Source organism: Taudactylus pleione, unplaced genomic scaffold (genome assembly GCF_031769625.1).
Source record: "Taudactylus pleione unplaced genomic scaffold, aTauple2 ptg000016l, whole genome shotgun sequence".
In the NCBI taxonomy this organism is placed as follows: domain Eukaryota; kingdom Metazoa; phylum Chordata; class Amphibia; order Anura; family Myobatrachidae; genus Taudactylus; species Taudactylus pleione.
In genome coordinates, this window is record NW_028284418.1 from 39,321,244 (window position 1) to 39,342,142 (window position 20,899).

The 20,899-nt window shown below is 40.9% G+C and overlaps 1 long non-coding RNA gene and 1 other non-coding gene across 2 annotated transcripts; both read right to left on the bottom strand.

Annotated features, from left to right (window-relative positions):
* Positions 1 to 4,075: 4,075 nt before the first annotated feature.
* LOC148541953 (uncharacterized) lies at positions 4,076 to 19,967 on the bottom strand. Its single transcript, XR_015878496.1, has 3 exons — positions 19,811 to 19,967; positions 4,925 to 5,241; positions 4,076 to 4,215 (listed from the first exon to the last, which is right to left on the bottom strand). It is a non-coding gene; the product is annotated as an uncharacterized LOC148541953 (long non-coding RNA).
* Positions 6,329 to 6,519, bottom strand: LOC148541954 (U2 spliceosomal RNA). The gene has a single exon (XR_015878956.1). It is a non-coding gene; the product is annotated as a U2 spliceosomal RNA (small nuclear RNA).
* Positions 19,968 to 20,899: the final 932 nt, after the last annotated feature.

The following is a 20,899-nucleotide window of genomic DNA, read 5'->3' on the forward strand; positions in this document are numbered from 1 at the left end:
TCTGTAGGTCGTCCCCACATCATTAACAGCCCTGGATATCTCCTCCCAAATCCTGTCTTTGGCTCCAGCCCCCATATTTCGGGGTGCATTGACTAGGTTGTCCATTGTCATGGTCACCAATGTCTCAAGCTCGATTGGGGAAAATGGAGGGTTTCTTGGCCTGGGCCTTGGCCTTTGCCTGCTTTGGCCCGCCTCCTCCTCCTCTACTGCTGGACTTTGAATCCCTGCACCTTTAAAAATTGCAAAAATAGTAAAAAATGTTCTCAATTGTATGGGAAAGTTAACCAGTTCTTGTGTTGTGTAAAAAATGTGATTGGAACTTACCTGGCTCAGTTTGCTTCTGCTCACCATGCTCCTCGCTTGCCATTCTGCTAACCTGTGAGAGAGCATGAAGAATACTGCTTCTGTAGAATTCTTTATAGATGTGAGCGCATCCCTGGATTGGTTACCCGTGCATCCTTATTTCCCTAACTACAAATGCACACCTTTCATGCATTCCCTAATCGCTGCGTGGGTTGGGCTACATGTGAGCGCATCCCTGGATTGGTTACCCGTGCATCCCTATTTGCTTACGTACAATGCACACCTTTCCTGCATTCCCTAATCACTGCGTGGGTTGGGCTACATGTGAGCGCATCCCTGGATTGGTTACCCATGCATCCTTATTTCCCTAACTACAAATGCACACCTTTCCTGCATTCCCTAATCGCTGTGTGGGTTGGGCTACATGTGAGCGCATCCCTTGATTGGTTACCCGTGCATCCTTATTTCCCTAACTACAAATGCACACCTTTTCTGCATGTTTCAATAATTGTGTTTTGGTTTCTTTATTTAAGGCAAAGCCAAATGTTCCCTTACTTGTGGGTTTTAGTTGGAGTGTTTGGTGGTGCAGGAGGTGTTGAATATCAGTAAAATAGTTTGCATTTGATTGCCAGTTGGTTGTGTGTGTAGTTTGTGAGTTTGTTTGAATTTGATTGCCAGTTGGTTGTGTGTGTAGTTTGTGAGTTTGTTTGAATTTGATTGCCAGTTGGTTGTGTGTGTAGTTTGTGAGTTTGTTTGAATTTGATTGCCAGTTGGTTGTGTGTGTAGTTTGTGAGTTTGTTTGAATTTGATTGCCAGCTGGTTGTGTGTGTAGTTTGTGAGTTTGTTTGAATTTGATTGCCAGTTGGTTGTGTGTGTAGTTTGTGAGTTTGTTTGAATTTGATTGCCAGTTGGTTGTGTGTGTATTTTGTGAGTTTGTTTGAATTTGATTGCCAGTTGGTTGTGTGTGTAGTTTGTGAGTTTGTTTGAATTTGATTGCCAGTTGGTTGTGTGTGTAGTTTGTGAGTTTGTTTGAATTTGATTGCCAGTTGGTTGTGTGTGTAGTTTGTGAGTTTGTTTGAATTTGATTGCCAGTTGGTTGTGTGTGTAGTTTGTGTGTTTGTTTTGTTGTTGTGTTTTTTTGTGTGTTTGTTTTGTTGTGTTTTTTTGTGTGTTTGTTTTGTTGTTGTGTTTTTTGTGTGTTTGTTTTGTTGTTGTGTTTTTTGTGTGTTTGTTTTGTTTTTTGGTGTTTTTTTTTTTTCTTTATTTTTTGGTGGGTGGGGTTTTTTTGGGTTTAAGTCCTATTTTTTGGCGTTGGAGTTTAAAAAACACAATTCGTTTTTGGCCTTGTTTCTAAGTTTTTATTGTGGGTGGTTGTCTGACCTTTTGACTTCATAAATCCAACGTTATTTGATGAATCAAGTAAGTGTGCCAGCCTACTGCATTTTTATATTTTGTTTTGGGTTCATCAATCTGAATCTTCGTTTTGTTTTTTTTGGGAATCTAATATTTTTTAATCATATTTATTAAAGGTGTTTTACTCTCCTTTTTGGTCTGGAATCAGGTAAGTGGTTTTTTTTACAAACCTACACTTTTTTTAAAATGTTTTTTTTGTTTTTCTAAACCAAATTTTTAAAGAATATTTTAAATTGTTATTTTTTTTTTTATAAATTTGGTACATTTAACAACACTTCATATTTGCAATTTTAAAAATTAAGCACCCTAAAAGTAGTAATATTGGTTTGTCATTAATATTTTTTTTTTGTTACATATCATTTTTAAAACGACCAACAAATACACATGTAGTGATTTCCGAAGATGGCACTGCCCGACCCTGTAAGAATATGCCCCATTATTATAAAGCTAAGTATTTTTGCACATATTTTCACAATACACTCTGGTGAACCAATAAAAAATTTACATTTAACTTTACAGAGCAATGTTGGACAGCTAATAGTGGCCATGTTGACCCCCACCAACCTTCCTCAGCCTCCTCCTGGGCATAGGCATAGGAGGCGTGCAAGGGCCAAGATATATAGAACATGTGTCACCCTTTTTGGAATGCCTGATGATGTGGTTGTTACCACTTATCGCCTGCCTCCTAATATTATCCTAGACACTCTTTCAATTATAAAGAATGATCTAGAAAGTCAGATTAACATTCCTACAGCAATCTCACCACTTACACAGTTGTTGGCGGTGTTACATTTCTGTGCCTCAGGCTCCTTCCAAACCACTGTGGGGCTGGTGGGTGGCGTCTCCCAGCCCTCATTTTCACGGATCCTGAGGCATGTGGTAGATGCATTTTTTAATCATCTAGCACATTTTATTAGTATGCCTTTGGATCCGGAAGCCCTTGATGTGGTAAAGCAGAAGTTTTTAGAAATTGCAGGCTTTCCACACATCATAGGGGTAGTGGATGGCACTCACATAGCACTTCAGCCCCTTGCATGCAGGGAACAAATATATAGGAACCGCAAACATTACCATTCTCTAAATGTAATGGTGCTAAGTGATGCCTCCCTCCAGATCCTCTCCCTGAATGCTAAATTCCCAGGCTGCAGCCATGTTGCGTATGTGATCCAGCATTCAGGGATTTGGCCCAAATTAAGCACACTGCAAGCTGGTGACGCGTGGATTCTTGGTAAGTTAAAATCCAGTATGTATTTCTAGTAATAGTGTAAACAGGTTCTCATGGTAAATTTATATCTTTTGTTGTCCCGTTTCCATCAGGTGACAGTGGATATCCTTGCACGCCCTGGCTGCTGACTCCTTATTTGACTCCCACACCAGGGCCACAAACTCACTATAATGCCGCGTTTACTGCCACCAGGCAGGTGGTGGAGCGCTGTATCGGACTTTTAAAGGGCCAGTTCCGGTGTCTCCATCACTCTGGTGGTGCACTCATGTACTCGCTGGATATGGTTTCTCGCATTGTGGTCCTGTGCGGGATTTTTCACAACATTGCAATAAGGAGTCGAGTACCCATGCAGCCAGAGGAGGCCTTGCCAGAGGAGGGCCCCCCGGAGGAAGGTGTTGTGATGCTGTCGGGGGGGGGCCAGACGCAATGAGGTTGTTTCTCGTTTTTTTAGGTATGCACATTTATTTATATTTTTAAAGAAAATACATATTTGCAAAATGTATTCTAATGTGTCCCTTTTTCTTTTGTTTTCTTTTCCAAACAACAAAATCACAACACTTTCAAAAACATGGATAAAAAATGGAACACATTGGCAATACCCTGTATGTTTTTGGACTACTAACATATTTTGCACGGATATCCCCCAACATGTTTAGTTAATTTGCCTTTTGATTTAGTAAATGTTATGTTTTCATTTGCATAATTTTTGTTTATTTTACTATACTTGTTAATGTTTGACTAAGCCAGATGTTTAATTTGCCCAAACCATGAGGACATTTGTTATGTGTGAATTTGTAATGTTTTTAATTTTAACATTAAAAGGCTGTGGCCAACATGTTTGTAATGTTACAAATGTTTTTAATGCTGCAAAATGTTTTTTTTTATGTTAAAATTTGTAAGCCATTTGGAGTTGTATAACTTATGCAAAACCATAATTGTAAAATAAACAACATTACTGCAAATTGTATTAAGGTTTACTAATACATGTTTTAAATTCTTACACTATGGAAAGGCACCCAAATTGGTTTCCCATATTTTTCACATGCAGAATTACACCCTTTAATGTGTTGCCAAAAAGAGGACAAATGTTGGAAAGAACACAACTTTATTTTTTTAATTTTATATGTCTGAAAAATGTAACCAAAATAGAAAAATAAAAAACTACAAATCCTCCAAACGCTCCACGATTCTTTGTAGGCACATGTAGGCCTGCAGTAAGTAGGCAGATGTATCGCGAAGCTCCGCCTGAATACCCCTCAGGATGTGGGTTAGATCTGTTGAAAAATTTAAAAAAATGCATAATAAATACTTCATTACAATTAGAAAGATTTTATCATTACACATTATTCAATGTACAAAAAAGTGTTTAAACACACTGATGTTACAGTGTGTTTGAAAGTAGCAGATGCACAACTTTATTAATAGGTTTCTAGTTTTCTGTTGCTCCAAAAATGTAAAACCCTAACTATGTGGCATAATCCAAAAACCACTATGATGATGTTACAAATAATGGGAGGTGTATTCTTAAGTCATGATGGCCATATCCTTAAAACACAATGCACGTATTCACTTCTAGAATGTTGGTGATAAAGCAAAAACAAACATTTTTTTAGGGCCTAGAAAAAACATCACTTTGCCTAAGTACATTAGTACATTTTAAACACAGTGTACACAACATCAACAAGGGTAGTCTGGTTCCTAGCACCTTGGCAAGTTTGGTGACAGGTTTTTGGACATTGTAAAATACTAAACCAAATATAATCATTAGTTCCTCAAACTACCCAAAAATTTTAAAGTAAATCAAAATAAAAAATTGGGACGACAACCAAAAAAAAAAGGGCCAGACAATAAACAATGTTGTAAGTCTGAAAAACAGCATTACTGCGCAATGATGTTAAACCCCATCCAGCATTTTTTAAGCAAATTAAAAAAAAAACATGGCTAACAACAACACCCCAAATAAATTTAGCAAAAAAAACATACCCTGAGAGTGATCAGACACAGCACCAGATGGTGCCGGCGAAGCTTCCGGGGAGGTTGAATATTCGGGAGTGGGGGGAATGGTGGAAGGGGAAATGGAGGCGGAAAGATCACAGGGAGGGGAGATTTGGGACATTTGGGATGAGTGGGCAGGGGAGGGAGGCAGACTTGGGGAGGATTGGAACAGGGAGGGAGGGTTACTGGGGAAGTATGGTGGTGGGGAGGGAGGGAGGGAGGGCTGGCTTGAGATGCAGGTGAGGGCTTCACGTTCAAATTTGAACTTTGTAGACGCTGTGCCCTTCTCTGTCTCCGCTGAGCTCCTAAAATGTAAACATAAAAACACAAACATAGTTTAGAAATTCAGATACACAATACAAGTACACATTCTGTACAATAGTGACAACATACAGGAGGGTTTTTGAACATTGACTAAAATAATTGGCAAAACAACATACCTTTTAAACAGTCCACTAATTAATACTTATAAACAAACGCATACTTATGTCTGCGTATTTGCAAACGCAAATTCCTGAGGAGCACTGGCATCCGGCGGCCCAGGTCCGACCAGCGACGCTCTAATTGAGCTGTATTTCCCTGAAATCCCGCTGATCGGAGTGCTCCCCTTACCTCTGCATAGGCGGCCCTTTTTGCCCGATTGGAAATGGGCGGCTCAACCAGGGTGATCCGCCTGTCCGTAATGCTGACCAGGACAAGGAGCTCACGCCTGGTAAACGCTGCGGCTCTCCTGATGGCAATGGGCGTTTTTACAGAAAATATGAAATATACATGGGGTATAAAAAATATGATTGGCTAAAATATTTACACTTTCATCAAAAACACCACTATTGGCCAATCCTTTAATCATGTGTCCCCCAAAATAAGGTCACATTTGATTGGCTACAACACGCAGTGTGCAATTGCAAACATAAGAGTGCAAATGATACTAACGCAAAATGCAAATGCATTTATAAAGTTAACACAATTAGCAAACGGACATTCACAGTTAATATACCTTGCTTTGTTTTTCATATTGTGTGAAAAAATAAGAACGGAGAAAACAAACACGAAATGAACAATAAAGTTTATTGACACATGTTAAAAAACTTGTTTGAAAGAACTGCAAGAGTTAAACACTTAATTAGATAATTGCCAACAAGCTAATAACAAGCTGATCGATAGTCCATGTAAACATGACACGTGACCATCAAAACAACACATACGTCCGCAAACATCAGAACATAATTAGCATATAGCGACTGACAGCGATTGACTCGATCGTTCGTTCAGATCAGTCGGTAGCTAGAGGAGGTGCAGTGCTAACGAATGGGTGTACGATCGGATTTTGCGGTCGTTGGCCGTACGACCGCTTCGACCGACTCTGAATGAGGTCCTCTGTGTGTAATCTTTTTTAGGTGCACCGGTCCTGGCATTACTGCAATACCAGGTCAATGTGTGGAGTGGACAGAGCAAGCTCTTCTTCAATCTCCCTGTTCTAAAAATCCATTCAATATATGGCCCCCAGATAGGGGGCGGATCAGATATTAAACTGATAAGAATAGATACTACACTTGATCTTAGCCAAAAGGCCGAGAAGCGATTCAGCACTGAGCTTCCCTTCCGCTCCCAGAGAGGTTGAGACCTACTAATTTCTGCTATCACGTCAGCGGCCCATGTAGGAGTGAGTGATGCAGAATTAGCCATGGAAGGGACTATTTAACAAGCATGACATAACTTGGAGCCAGAAGCAAGTGGCTTAGTTTATTTTGCTTTAAATATATATTATACATATTTTTGTCCAAGGCAGGACTTGATCCTGGAACCTTGTGGTTCAGGGTCGGTGGAGAAGCCTACTTTTATGTATATACTGAGACACACAGACTGTATCTAGACTATAGAGTACAGTATAGAAAAAACAGAAGGCCAAAGGTGGGGACAGAGGAGGAGAAACAACTCCCCAGTCCACAGATTAGCTCCTTTCAAGGAGAATCCAGCCTTTACTTAATCAACTGCAACACTACCTAACAGGGAGAGATGCAGGCATACATTAATAAAGACAGCAGACACGCTGTTTGTAACAGCTTCATGCCGCTTAGAGAGCGTGTCTTTAGGCTCCGCCCCCCTTACATGCTAAAAGCAAAAGTGGCTTCTATGTAGCCATAATCTCAGCCCCGCTCTTCTGCCTCCGCAAAATGCGTGAGAAAGCTGGGAGCAGCGTGGTGAGCTATGTATGTACTACAAGCGCTGGCAGTGGAGGTTGCTTAAACCTTGAACATGGCAGACACGCTGTTTGCTACAGCTGTATGCCGCTAGTATTGAGAGAGAGCCCACGCGGATATAGGCTCTGCCCCCTTCTTTATGTGAAGATCCAAAATGGCTTCTGCATTTTATGTCAGCCCCGCAATGCTGCGCTGTCCAGTGGGGGCTGAGAGTTTTGGCAGGGAGCAGCTCTGTGCGCTAAAAACCCAGGCACTCTGTAAAAATACAGAACGTGTCTCCCACTACAAGCGCTAACCACGGGGTGGGAGCCGGGGGATGCACAGCTACATACTCACTGCGCTCCCCTGGAGTCTCTCTCAGCAAGTCGGCACTCTCCTCTTCTTCTTGTGGAGATGTGGCGTGGCGATAAGGAGCTGTCAGTTGCTTTTAAAATAAGCACTGTGCACTCCTTTGTGATCTTTAGAAAAGTCAGGGCGCCAGGTACCCGGACCCCACCTTTGGTATAGGTGGCGAAGGGTACCTAATTGTGTAAAAGATGCTATAAAATAATAAAATAAAATAAAATGTATTGCTGGAGCACAGCATATAGTGACCAGCTCCTAAGGCACATTTTCTAAACTGAGGGCTGGTGGGGAACAGAGGGGGAGGAGCTTCACACTTTTGAATTAATTAGTGCCAGCTCCAGCTAACCACGCCTCTATACCCCCCAGCGTAAGCACCTCCAGTGTCCCCTAGTGGATGAAAGAGAAAAGGCAGGGTGCCTGCAAAGGTTTCACTCTTAAGCTGGTTAGTTGCAAACCCAGGACTGAATTCTACATTCTGAAAGTAAAACAAATATGTTGCAAGGAGGTGATTTAAAGTTTTTATTTAACTCCTCTATGATATGATGGAGGATAACTCATTTCAAGATGCTGTGTCACGGAATGATGTTCCAAAGAAAGAGATCAATAATGCAAAAGCAGTGTTAAAAGCTTTTCATCAGCTTGACTAAACAAATATAAGTTAAATTAGTTTTTGAGCTATGTGTCTCCGTTTTTTTTATTGTGTGGTGCAGTCGGTGCTGTGACTGACCAGTTGCAAGAAGAGAGTACGAGACTTGAAAAATGTCTATCAAGTGCACAGAAACAGTTGCACAATCTCCAAGTGGAAATAAGAACAAGAGATTAAGGGGCATATGTATCAAAGCTTGATGTGAGATAAAATTGTGAGATATATATATCCAATCAGCTTCTAACTTACATTTTGCAGGCTGTGTTTAAGAAATGATAGTTTGGAGCTGATTGGTTGGTGATATATATTTCACAATTTTATCTAACATCTAGCTTTGATACATATGCCCCTTAGTGTAAAATGAAATCTGAAATACTGTAGCTAAACAAAAGTTGTGACTTGTATGAATTCCTAATAACCTTTATACCTAAAATGTCGCTCTTTAGCATAGCGTATGCATATGAAATAATCGCTTTCCAGACTGAGTGTGGTTCCAAAGCACAAAAGTTATTATTCACACAAAAGCAGATAGTTATACGCCTTGATCTATAATACAATTAGCGCAAAGGTTATACAATATACAAGATATAGTCGATACATATGCAGGCGCACCGGTCCCAGTTACAGTCATCAATCCAGAGGTCTGTGGTCATCCCAGAGAATGGCTACTAACTGGGACCGGGACACAGGCTATATACCTTAACAGATCATGATAACAACAATGTATACAGACAAACATAATTCCATTGGTTCTTGCTCTTGGTCTTTGTAGTACACTGTAGTTCATAGGACAGTTCACTAGGGGTATGTCCCAATTCTCCAGATTACATTGTCGTTCTTTAATTGATTTAAATTAGATAGAGACACTACATTACAGTGTATACATACTAACCAATAATTTCCTATATTCCATAACCATCGAACGCAAGTCTGTCATCACTGAATATATGAAGTCTTTAAATAAATATATTTATATGTGTATCTGTGCCTACAGGGTATGATAGGATTTTAAACAGTATGCAGTGGTAATGCGATCGCACGATGCTAAGAATAGCATATTAGCATCACACACCATGGTTTCATGCTGACGACGCAAGATGGCATAGTCAGAGGCAACCTAAAATGGCATAGCTCGATATAAATTTTAAGATCTGGTCTCAGCCAATCATCCGGCTTCAACACTTGTTAAACTTGAAGAATGGATCAGCAGTTGTGCCTGGGAAAAGGAAGGAGAGGGGAGATCAGCTTAACCTTGATGCCAGGCATAGCCAGCCCAAGCCAATTTCGTGCCCTAGGCAAGATTTTAGATGGTGCCCCCTAGCATATAATACCACCTTCAATCTTAAGGCCCCTACACACTAGACGATTTTGTTAATGATTTGGCCGATTTTGACGCATCAGAATGACAAATCATTAAAATCATCTAGTGTTTATGCACTATATCATGCATTGCACATTCCCATGGGGTCATCAGCCGCATTGCATGATCTTTTGTACATACAGTCCAATAAGGCGATGCGGCTTACGTTCCCATGCTGCGCTATGCGGCGCGGTGCCGGCATATCTGGCAGATTGCCCAGTGTGTACGTACCACCCAATATGATGGCCCATCAGCAGGGGGGTCATATGTCGCATAGCTGGGTACACACGTCATTTATTGTATTCCCAACATAAGTATTTATACGTCGACGCCAGGGTTATTATATAAACAGGTAACAAAACTGCTCGGTCAAGGCAGTGTTAATTCGACACGATTTATTAATATTTTTCAGTCATGAGTTCTGGATCCCTGCAGACATAGAGATATATATATATATATATATATATATATATATATATATTTATATATATATATATTTATATGCACACATATACAAACACAGTATATATATATATATATATATATATATATATTTTCCTTTTACAATCCTGCACTCACATAGCCTCATTTAGTCATTGGGGTGCACAACCATGGACCACCACAGTGACCCAGTATTTACAAAAACAAATCCCCAAAGAAGGCACAGAAAATTTTTTACTGAATTTTCTTTTCATTTATTATCATAACATATTACCAGTGGCATATTTGTCAGTATCGCAGTGATACTAACATATATACTGTATATCACTGGTCTGGCAAGGACCAGTGACGATTTTCCTCTTCAGCTGTGTCTTCTCTTTTAGTGCTGGCAGCTTCTGTGTCATGCCCATGTAACTTTCACTCAGCGGGGACCCAGCAGTGCATGGAATGCTTTGCTGAAGCCAGGAAAGGCTGCTGCCAGTTCCCCTTTGTCGACATTGGGGACCGCAACGCTCTGACCATCTAAAGATGGCGAGAGCGATGCAGTGGCAAACCAGTAATCTTAGATTATCGCTGTTAAAATTGAAAGCATGACATAACCCCTTTAGTGAGTACTAAAGGGGTTATGCATGGATCCCTATATAAGAAAATTATACATATATATTGTGATAACTTGGGGTTATTAGCTCGGTAGATTAGGATCAGTGGTGCTGTATTTAGGTGCAGAATTAGAGTCCACACATTGTGTTCCAGTAAAAATAAATGAAAATGGTGCTTTACGTCCAGCATGGAAACCAGTAAACAGAAACAGAAAATAATAAACAACCTAGCCCTCTCTTAGGGCACTAGCTCACTTCTTGAACCCTCTCTACAGAAGCAGCTACTCTGAATGAAAGTCTCTCACAGTCTCTGAGATTGTGGTCCTTCCTGCCACATGCAGGACTATATACTGGCCTTCTGGCCTGGTATAGCTTTCTTAGCTTGTTGGCTGCCGCATCTCACAAGGACAGTGTCAGAGGTATAGGGATCTTCCTGCCTCCTTGCAGGTATGATCCTGACCACCTGGTCTGCTTCACTCACACTGCAGCCACACCTGGACTGTCTGACTGTGTCCACCAGCAGCCTCCTCTGGGCTCTAGTCATATGGCAGGCATTACACATCTTCCCACAATGCTTTTGTACTCTGTGTGGGCGGATCTCTCCTGCCACACACACAGAATCTACTGCTCACCAGCACCATCCCTGGTGATACTGCCACATATCCCCCTCCCCAGCTTGAAACCCCTGGGTTCAGCTACATGGGATGAGGCATTCACATTGCGAAGTCCCTCTTCATTATTCCCAGAACCATCCACCGGATCAAAGATCATCCAGACTCTGGTAATTTCTGGGGGTCGCATCCTCCAAGTTGCAGAGGTAATTTTTCTTTTAACTTTTTTCCTCCCTTTATGGTACCAATGGTGGTACTTGCTTTCTTTATGCAGTACTTGAGGCTCACCCTTGGGTACCGCAACAGGCATTAAGAACTTGAAGTAACTTTTTCCAAAGCGACACACTTCCTCTTTACTCTTGCCACTTAAACCTATTAAAGGCACATCTTTTGGTCAACTTCTACTTGACCCATCTTTAACGTGCAGCCCTGAAGCCCTGTATTGGCTACTGGCATATTTCACAGATGGCCCCTTGCAAAAAAAGGAGCTAACATTATCCTGAGAGTCACCAGCATCACAAATTCTGGACCTTGGCTTTATCTCACTGTCACCCTCATACTTTGGACTCTCATGTCCACATAAGATACTTGAGTGTTTACTCCATTGATCCACAGACTCGATCTCACGGCATTGATGATTATCTGCCAGTTCATTAAGGCATAGATCTCTTGGATTTTCTTGTGCTCCCGATTTTTGAGTCTTGAAAATATAATGAACTTTCACATGCTCCACCAGCACAGGTTGAAGTTTAATTTCCACAGGAGGTCTTTATTTTCCAATTCAGTTTAGCTGGACATTTTGCTTCAAGCTTTGAAATTTGAGACCACTTCACTTCCTCACAGATAAAGTTAGCTGTATTGCAAGTTTTATCCTGGTTGCATGACAGCATTACTTATAATATATACGTTAGTTCTTTATCTCCAACTTCAGACATGGTTTTGCAATCGGGACCTGTGCCCCTTTGGAAGGACTTCACACTCTCAGCTATTACTGTAAGCTGAAAGTCACTGTAAGGAATCTAATCCACTCTTATAAGACGGACTTTTTTACATAATTTCCCAACTCCGACACTTCTGTCCTTTCTTGTGCACTGGTATCATTAATGAGGACATCTCTATCATCCCACTGCTCATCACTCAAGACAGTTTGTATGCCAGCCTTTTCAGGATCAACCTGTAACAACTGCTGCTTATGTTTATGTACTTTTGCCACACTGGGTTCAGCGAAGACATCGGATGCCATTTTGGGTCCTGAATCCAACTTCAGAATGTTATTTAAATTATTTTCCTCTTCTGATTTTCCCACTACCATGTGGAACTTTTTCTGAGCCATAGACAGCTGCTCTTCCAGCTGGGCAATTTTCACCATGGCGCTTGTAGCAGATTGCTCTCCACAACTTCAAATTCAGCAATTCTCAACTTTTTTCAATTATTTCAGACTCTGCCATGTTTAATTCACATTGCAACTCCATTTCTTTGGTATTCCTCTCCACTTGGAATCTTTGCAACTGGTCCTGTGTACATAGCAGACACTTCTCAGGGTTCTCACTCTGTTCTTGCAACTTCCAAGCCCTGCCATGGGCAAGGTTAAGCTCTCTCTCCAAAGATTCATTTTGCTTTGCGGCTTTATGCAGTCTTTCCTCCAGGAATACATTTCTTTCCATTAGACATTCTGAAACTGCTTTAGCTGCAACTAAATTGGAGTGGAAAGTTTGTACTTGCTCCTTACAGCTGACTTTAAGACGGATCATCTCCATCTCTTTTCCTTCATGGTCAGTTTCCCACTGAGTGCGAGTCTGCAGCATCTGGAGACACTGCTCTTTTACTTCACAAAACTTTTCAGCCAGAGAACTTACATAGAAACATAGAAACATAGAATTTGACGGCAGATAAGAACTGCTCTCCTATTCACAGTCTTTAAGTTTAACATGTGTGGACACAATTAAAGAGTCTTTTCCCTTTAACACCAGAGCCAGATCCGCCACTTTCACTTGCATGCTCTCTGCATCACTCCGATGTCCCTGGACACCTTCTTTCAACTCCTCCACTTCCTGCTGAAGTACCACACACTTTTGCTGCAATTCAACAACAACCTGCTCTAACACGTCATTCTTTGCTAGGAGCAGATCATTCTCATACTTTGTAACACATTTGAAAAGTTTAGCTTCCTCAAGGTGTTCAGACATCGCTGCCAATTTGAGGTCTGTCTCTTTAAGAACTTCACTTTTTTATTTTTTCCTGTTCAAATGCCATTTTCAAAGAGGACAATTCACTCCGCAATTTCTTTTTAGCTTGCTCATGAAAATTCCCCTCATTGGCCAATTGTTCCATTAAGTCAACCTTCCCAGCATTATATGTATTACTTTAATTCAAAACTTTATGCATACTGTCAAATTCTTCCAGGCTGATATAGTCCTTTCTGAATGGACCTTGCACCATACACTGACCACTTTCATTTTGGGCCTTGAGCTTTGCCCACAGCTGCTTGTTGGCTTCTTGCTGAGCTGCTGCAGCCAGCAGCAAGGCCTTCACCATGTCATCCATGTTGTCTCAAAGGGTAAAATTGAAGCAGAATTTGGTTTGCCTAATAATCATCGGATGACACCTTCATGGGGAACATGGGACAATAGTCTTTTCAGCCTCAACAAACTGGGTGTCTGTCACTTTAAGGTTTAAATGTTTTTTTTTATTAATCACACAGTTTTTAACTTGCAACACTTGGCTTTCAAATGTATACACTTCACAACATAACACAGTAACTGCTTTGGCTGTCACTTGCACCAACATTGATTGCAATGAACAGCATATAACTCCCTTGCCCTTTAATTGCAAAAGAAAAAGTCCAGGACACAGAATTTGCTGCTCACCAGCACCATCTCTGGTGATACTGCTACAATTTATATATATATATATATATATATATATACATATACATATATATATATACATACATATATATATATACATATATATATATATATAATGTTCCACAAAAGTTGGCACTCCTCAAAATCCATAAGAATCCCACTCAGCCCCCAGGACGGCCGATTGTATCGGCCTGGAATTTGTTATACAGTCTGATATACTGTTTCCTCGACTTCTATCTACAACCATGTGTCCAAAATGAACCTACGTACCTACGCAATCCCACCTCTCACCTTTTAAAACTAGCCAATTTGGGAAACTTGCCTTCTAACACTTGGATGTGCTCTCTAGACATTACTGGTTTGTACACCAGTATTCCGCATAGAGAGGGCCTTATAGCTACTAAAGAACTGATTGAAAGATCTGGGTCCTATGATGGTCCTGACATTCATTTCTTCATATAGCTCTTATCACTGACACTTAATAGGAATTTTTTCCTATTTAATGGAGCATTCTATCTACAGCATATGGGGTGTGCGATGGGTTCGAACGTCGCACCCTCGTACGCTAACTCATACATGTTCTTTATTGAACAACAATTGTTCTTTAAATCCTCGATGGGGCCCTGTATCCACTTCTATTCACGTTATATCGATGATGTGCTGTTGCTGTGGACTGGTACTAAAGAAGAGTTTGAATTTAATTTTCAGAATATTAACTACAACAAACATTGTCCCATAAAATTCACCTTCTCTATGAGCCAATCCAATGTTAATTTTCTAGATGTGGATATCTTTTTGAAAGATGGTGTAATAAGCACTAAAATATTTCATAAAGAAACAGACCGAAACACATTGCTGGCAGCTCAAAGTCATCATCCACCACCTCTCATCAGAGGCTTGCCATTTTCTCCACTTCTGTGTGCCAAAAAAATCACCAGTGATCCTAAGGACCTTGAATCTACCATGGACAATATGCTAACTAAGTTTCAGCAAAGAGGATATTCCAAGTCTCTACTATATGAGGCTAAAAAGAAAGTATTAGAGATTAATCGCAGTGATACTTTACAAAAAACCTGCTCTTCCAACAATAAAAAGAATAAAGAGGATAAAATCTTTTGGGTACATAAATTTAATATTGCAGACAGGACCATTTCCAATACGGCTAAGCAACTATGGCCAATTATACAGCATGACAAAGATCTAAAGTGTTTAAAACACAAGAACATCATGTCCTGCTATACTCGTGGAAGAAATGTCAGAAACTTGCTAATACGTACATATATTGCTAAACGAAAATCTCCTAATAATCTAACGAAGCCAGGTGGTTGTTATAAATGCTTAGGCTGCACCACTTGCAGCTTTATGATTCAATCTAAACACTTCTTTCATCCACATTCAGGCCGCAAATAGTCTATTCGATATCCTCTCTCTTGTACTAGTACCTTCATAGTTTATCTCATCAAATGTCCTTGTGGCTTGTGCTACATCAGGAAGACTATAAGGTCATTTAAAGAATGGATGGGACAGCACCACTCCGCCATCCAAGCTGCACTCAACAACAAAGACATGGACCAACCTGTCGCAAAGCACTTTGCTGCAGCAAAACACAGCCTCGCCTCACTCAGATACATCATCATAGATCAGGCCCAAGAAGACATTTGAGGTGGTGATCATGGTGAAAAACTTTGACAACTGTAAACATAATGGATCTGGCGATTGGATACTGTCAGACCAAGGGGTCTGAATGACCAATCATCTTTCAACATGTTTTTCTAACCCAGTAGCTCTGTTGGATACTATATCTGTTCTATATGTATTTTTTATTGTGTCTGTCTGTTTTGGCTTTTGGACTTTTGCTCACTGCTGCTTGTCCTTTAGCTTATGATGTATTGCTCACTATGCTGGTTTTGGGATTCTTTATAGCTTTTTCATTTATATGTGATTTGATAGGCCAGACTAACATAGCTATTTCCATGTATTCTGCTTTTCATCTTGTTCTATATTGTTTATATCCGACCTGTCTCTGTACTTATCAGGGGGTTATTTAACTTTTTCCATTTGTTATTTTTTTTTAGCTCTTTGTTTCTATCACACTTGTCACTGATATGTGTTTTGTGTATATCGGTTTCCACAGTGACGACCCTGCGCTGCTTCATCAGGTTACCATGACTCCACTTCCGGCTGACGGACACCGACCATGTGTTCCGGATGTGACGTGGATCTGGAAGTGTCAGAGACTTGGGCCCGGTGACGGCACTGGTTGCATGGGATTCGCTGTGGTGAGTTTTAATTTATGTATTTATATATGGACTGTTTTCACTGTCTGTTGCTTCATTGTCCTGAGGAAGGAGTAAAATCCATAATGTTGACCAATGGACCACTGTGTTTTGCTGTTTGATTCACAAGTCCATCTGAGTGCCACTCATTGTGCCGCTTTATATATATATATATATATATATATATGTATATGTCACAAGACACAAATCATAACGCAAATGTGTCTATAGCAACCAAATATAATCATGGTCCAGTATAATGTCCAATAACAACGTCAACCACAGCTCTTCTCTTTACCCTCCCTCAAAGGCAGCATCTATAATATCAAAGACAAAAAGAAATAGGGGCCGCAGATAATGTAGTATGTTAAAAACACATTGGGTAACTTAGGATAAATCACACGTACATCAGAAAACTAAATAAGTGGCATATCAGGGGCAAACAAGCCTGTTAGTAGAAATTGCTGTCACTTAGTTTTCAAACCATGAACCAGCTTTTATCCTCTGGACGACTTTCTCTAAACAGGCTTGCTTACCCCTGATATGCCAGTTTTTAACTTTTGTGATGTACGTGATTTATCCTAAGTAATCCATTGTGCTTTTAACATACTACAATATCTGCGTCCCCTATTTCTTTTTATCTCTTTCTCTCTCTCTCTCTCTCTCTCTATCTATATATATATATATATATATATATATTTGTTAAATATGACTGTCACTTAACTATGTGATGCAGTCAGGCCTGGCAACAGAAAACTTGGGGCCTAGTATTGCAATGTTTTTGGGCGCCTCCATCCTCCCCGAAACAGTACATGATAAGTGGAAGAGGTATAAGTATTGTGGGTTATAAGAATTACATTAAGTTGGGGACAGATAACAGTGATCCAGGGAGTGAGGGCGGGATGTACTAAAGGTTAAAATGTGGTAAAACCCCCGAAAATGCAGTTTTGAGGGGTTTTACCACATTCCCTGAATGTACTAAGCACCTGGAATGCTCTGCATCTTGGCGTTACCCAATAGTAGCCTATGGGCTTCTTATCGGGACACTCCTGGCTGGGAGGGATCCGATTGGATTCCTCCCATATTGCGCAAAAGGACTTCTGGGTGTTAAACCCGGAAGTCCCTCTGCCCAGCAGCATCGCAAAGGACAGCTCTTATTGGGAGAGATGTCCTTTACAAAATTCTTGGTACATACCGTGGTAATGAACCGCGGTATGTACCCGAAGTCAGGGGGATGTACCGTATCACGGAAGCAATGCTTAGTACATCCCGCCCTTAGAGAGATGCAGGAAGGGGGAGGTCAGCAATTGCTGCTGATGTAGCTGGTCTGGATGTGATGACTATACAAAGATCAACCTTATTTAGTAACGCATAGGTTTGCGGTTTTTTTTTTTTTTTAAACAAATTCTTTATATATTTTACATTGTAGAACTATTAAAACAATTTAAAAATAGCTGCAGATTTAACAGTTATAGCTAAGTTATTTTCATTATAACTTGTTGAACTTACAGGATAAATTAAGGGTAAAAAACAAATGAGTCATGACAAAGTTGCTCTAAATCAGTTGGTATCCTAATAAAGTTACCACAGTGGTTTTGTGAATGTAAATAATGAAAGTAACCCCATTTGTTTGCATGCATTTAAATGTTAGAGCACAAAATGTACCAGAAGTTTACCTATTAACACACACACACATCACACACAAACATCACACACAAGTAGCACACACACACATCACACACAAATAACCTCCAGTTACCTGTTAATGATTTTCTCTGTAGACTGAGAAGCAGGTACTGCCATGCCTTGTAAAGGGGAGGGGGCACTATCAAGGAGGCAGGGGCAGTGCACTGTCAAAAGAGTCTGCACAGCTCCTGCATTACACAATACACATGCCCTGCCCCGCCCTCCCCCTCTCTTCCAGGTTTTTTTGACAATTTTATATAAACAAAAAAATTATTATAAACTAAATAAATTGAGCCCTTACCAAATATGTGGGAGCCCCCAGCCAGTCCCTTTCCTCCCCAGTTCCGTGCCCCTCGAGCCAGTATCAGGTAGAAATCAAAGCCGGGTCGGGGAGAGAACCAGGGAGGTGTGGTTCAGAAGGGGGAAGGACAGCTCAGCCTGAGCTCAGGGCTGCCTGCCGCTGATCAGCATCACATGTGATATGGTGGGCAGTCCCAGGGGAGCCACCAGCCACTGTAAAGCACCATTATAAGCCTATGCAGCTCCATTCACAGCCGAGTGCCTTTCGCGACATATACTCTATACTCTTGATCTTCTGGTGGCACAAATCCGCCCCTGCTGCCACCTGACTACTGTGCACTGCTGCCTTATCGGAGCTGAGCTCCGATCACGGCAGCGGCGGGGAGCTGCAGAGCCGTGGGATGCCCCCAAGGCATTCCATGTGCCCAAGGCATTTGCTTAGAATGCCTATGCCTAGGTCCAGCTCTGATGCCAGGTCTGATTAAATAATAAAGTTATATGTTTCAGCTCACAAGTAATGCACAGTGCATCCCTCCTAAAACACTATAAAACTTTCATTAAGACCTCATATGCATGCAAAGTATGGTCTAAATATATAATTACAATGAAAGTATATTGTATTGAGGATGGTAAAGTTAATGCAGACAAAGCACCCATCAGCAGCATCCACCAACTAAACCTACAGGTACAACTTAGAAATGATTCATCAACCCAGCAGGGAGTAATACCTCTTTTTGGATAAAGCCAGTGCTGTGGAGTTGATAGTACAATTGCTAGGACTCACTTGGTCATGAGTAATCTTGGATTATCCTTACAAGTGTATATTTCAAAGAAGTGATGCAGAAGTGGAATGAAACAGTACCTGGTTTCTTATACACTTGTGAGTAAAGGGCCCCATACATGTGCTGGCGGACTGCGCAATCTGATTGGAACACTGATCCACCGGTCGGAATTGTCGGCTGGTGGCCATCGACGTTTTGCGATCCATCACAGGATCAGTGAAATTATACATGTTAAATTTCAACGATCTACAAATCATGATAATTTTTTTATAGCGATCGGCATATCTGTGAAATGCAACATGTCGGATTTCAGCGATCCTGCAATGCAGGATCACTACATCGCGTCGATCCATCGCAGATGTATGGGGGCCTTAAGGCAGAGACCAGGGTATACACAAGATAATGATAACACAAACAGCTCAGTATACTGTAATAATTAGAATAACACAAGACTGCAGGCAAGGGTTAATAGCTGAGCAGAAATAACTTGTCATGCAGGATAATAGGTTAACAGACTTGGCTTATAATATAACAGGATAGATTGCAATGTAAAATACAAGGTAGCAGACTTCACTTTAAATGCAGTATCACTGGATAGCAGACTTGACTTGGAATGCAACATACTGTAACAGGATAGCTTGCAATATAATATATAAGGTAACAGACTTTACTTGAAATGCAGTAAACCATGGCAATAAGGCAATGTCCCATAACATGACAAGCACTAGAAGTACTAATGAGATTAGCCACAGACACTCACTGGAGGAGCATGGATTGCAAGGGTGCAGACTGGTCTGTGAGGCAGCATGAAGCTGTAATCGACTGCAGGCTCTGAAAAGTCTGGGAGCTGACCTGGTAGCCATGAACAGAATTGATACAGGTAACTTCTGCTAGCAGTATGAGCTGGATAGATTAGCTAGAACTGATGATCTGGCACTGAGTGCTCAGAGAAGCTGGGTAATAAGCTGGAGAAACAGGTGCAGCTCATTAGCCAATTGCATCCAGCTGCAGAGAGACAAACCATGGAATTCTAGGAGCACAAGCAGAAGTGCATCACCACTGGTGAGAAATGATACTGATGGATTCAATACTGCGAGAGCACCACTACTGGAGAAAGAGTGGTTCTGCCATGGATCGTAACAGTACCCACCCCTTAATGAGTGGATTCCAGATGCTCTTAAGATTACAGACTCTGGAGACTCATTTGGCAGTAGCACCAGGCATATCTCAGAGATCACCTCTGTCCAGACTTTTTCCTTTTGCATTTGTTTTTCTTGGAGGAAGTAGATCTTACTGGAGGTATTGGGACTTTCTCTTGGAAAAGGACATAGGTAGCCTCAATAAAATAGTTTGAATCATACATAATTTTGCTATTGGAATACAAGCCTATGTCCAACGAGAAAATTGGACACTTAATCTTTAAGAAAGCCTCATGGCCAGGTAGACTATATGCAGGACCAGAACCCCTCAAGTCTTCAGAGGGAGAACTTAGAGAGGCATACTCAACTCAGGGAAAATTAGGAGTGCATTTTAGGCTCTGTATACTTTTCAAATTTCTTCATTCATGGCAGATCAAATTCATGTAAGATTTCCCTAATCCCAAAAGGATGGGATCCCCAGAAGACATGAGGGGACTTTCCCAGTCTAATGCCTTCCCTCTAAAGGACGTTAACAAATATCCAACTACATTAGCTTGGGTTGAAGGAACATCAGATTCTCGGCTAAAATCAAGGCAACATTGATTCAGTAGAGCCTGAAATTGTTGGAGTTCTCCACAAAAATAGATAGGTTGACCTCTGTGGGTACAGACACAGCAGTCTCCTCTGCAACACCAGACTGGACAGAAATC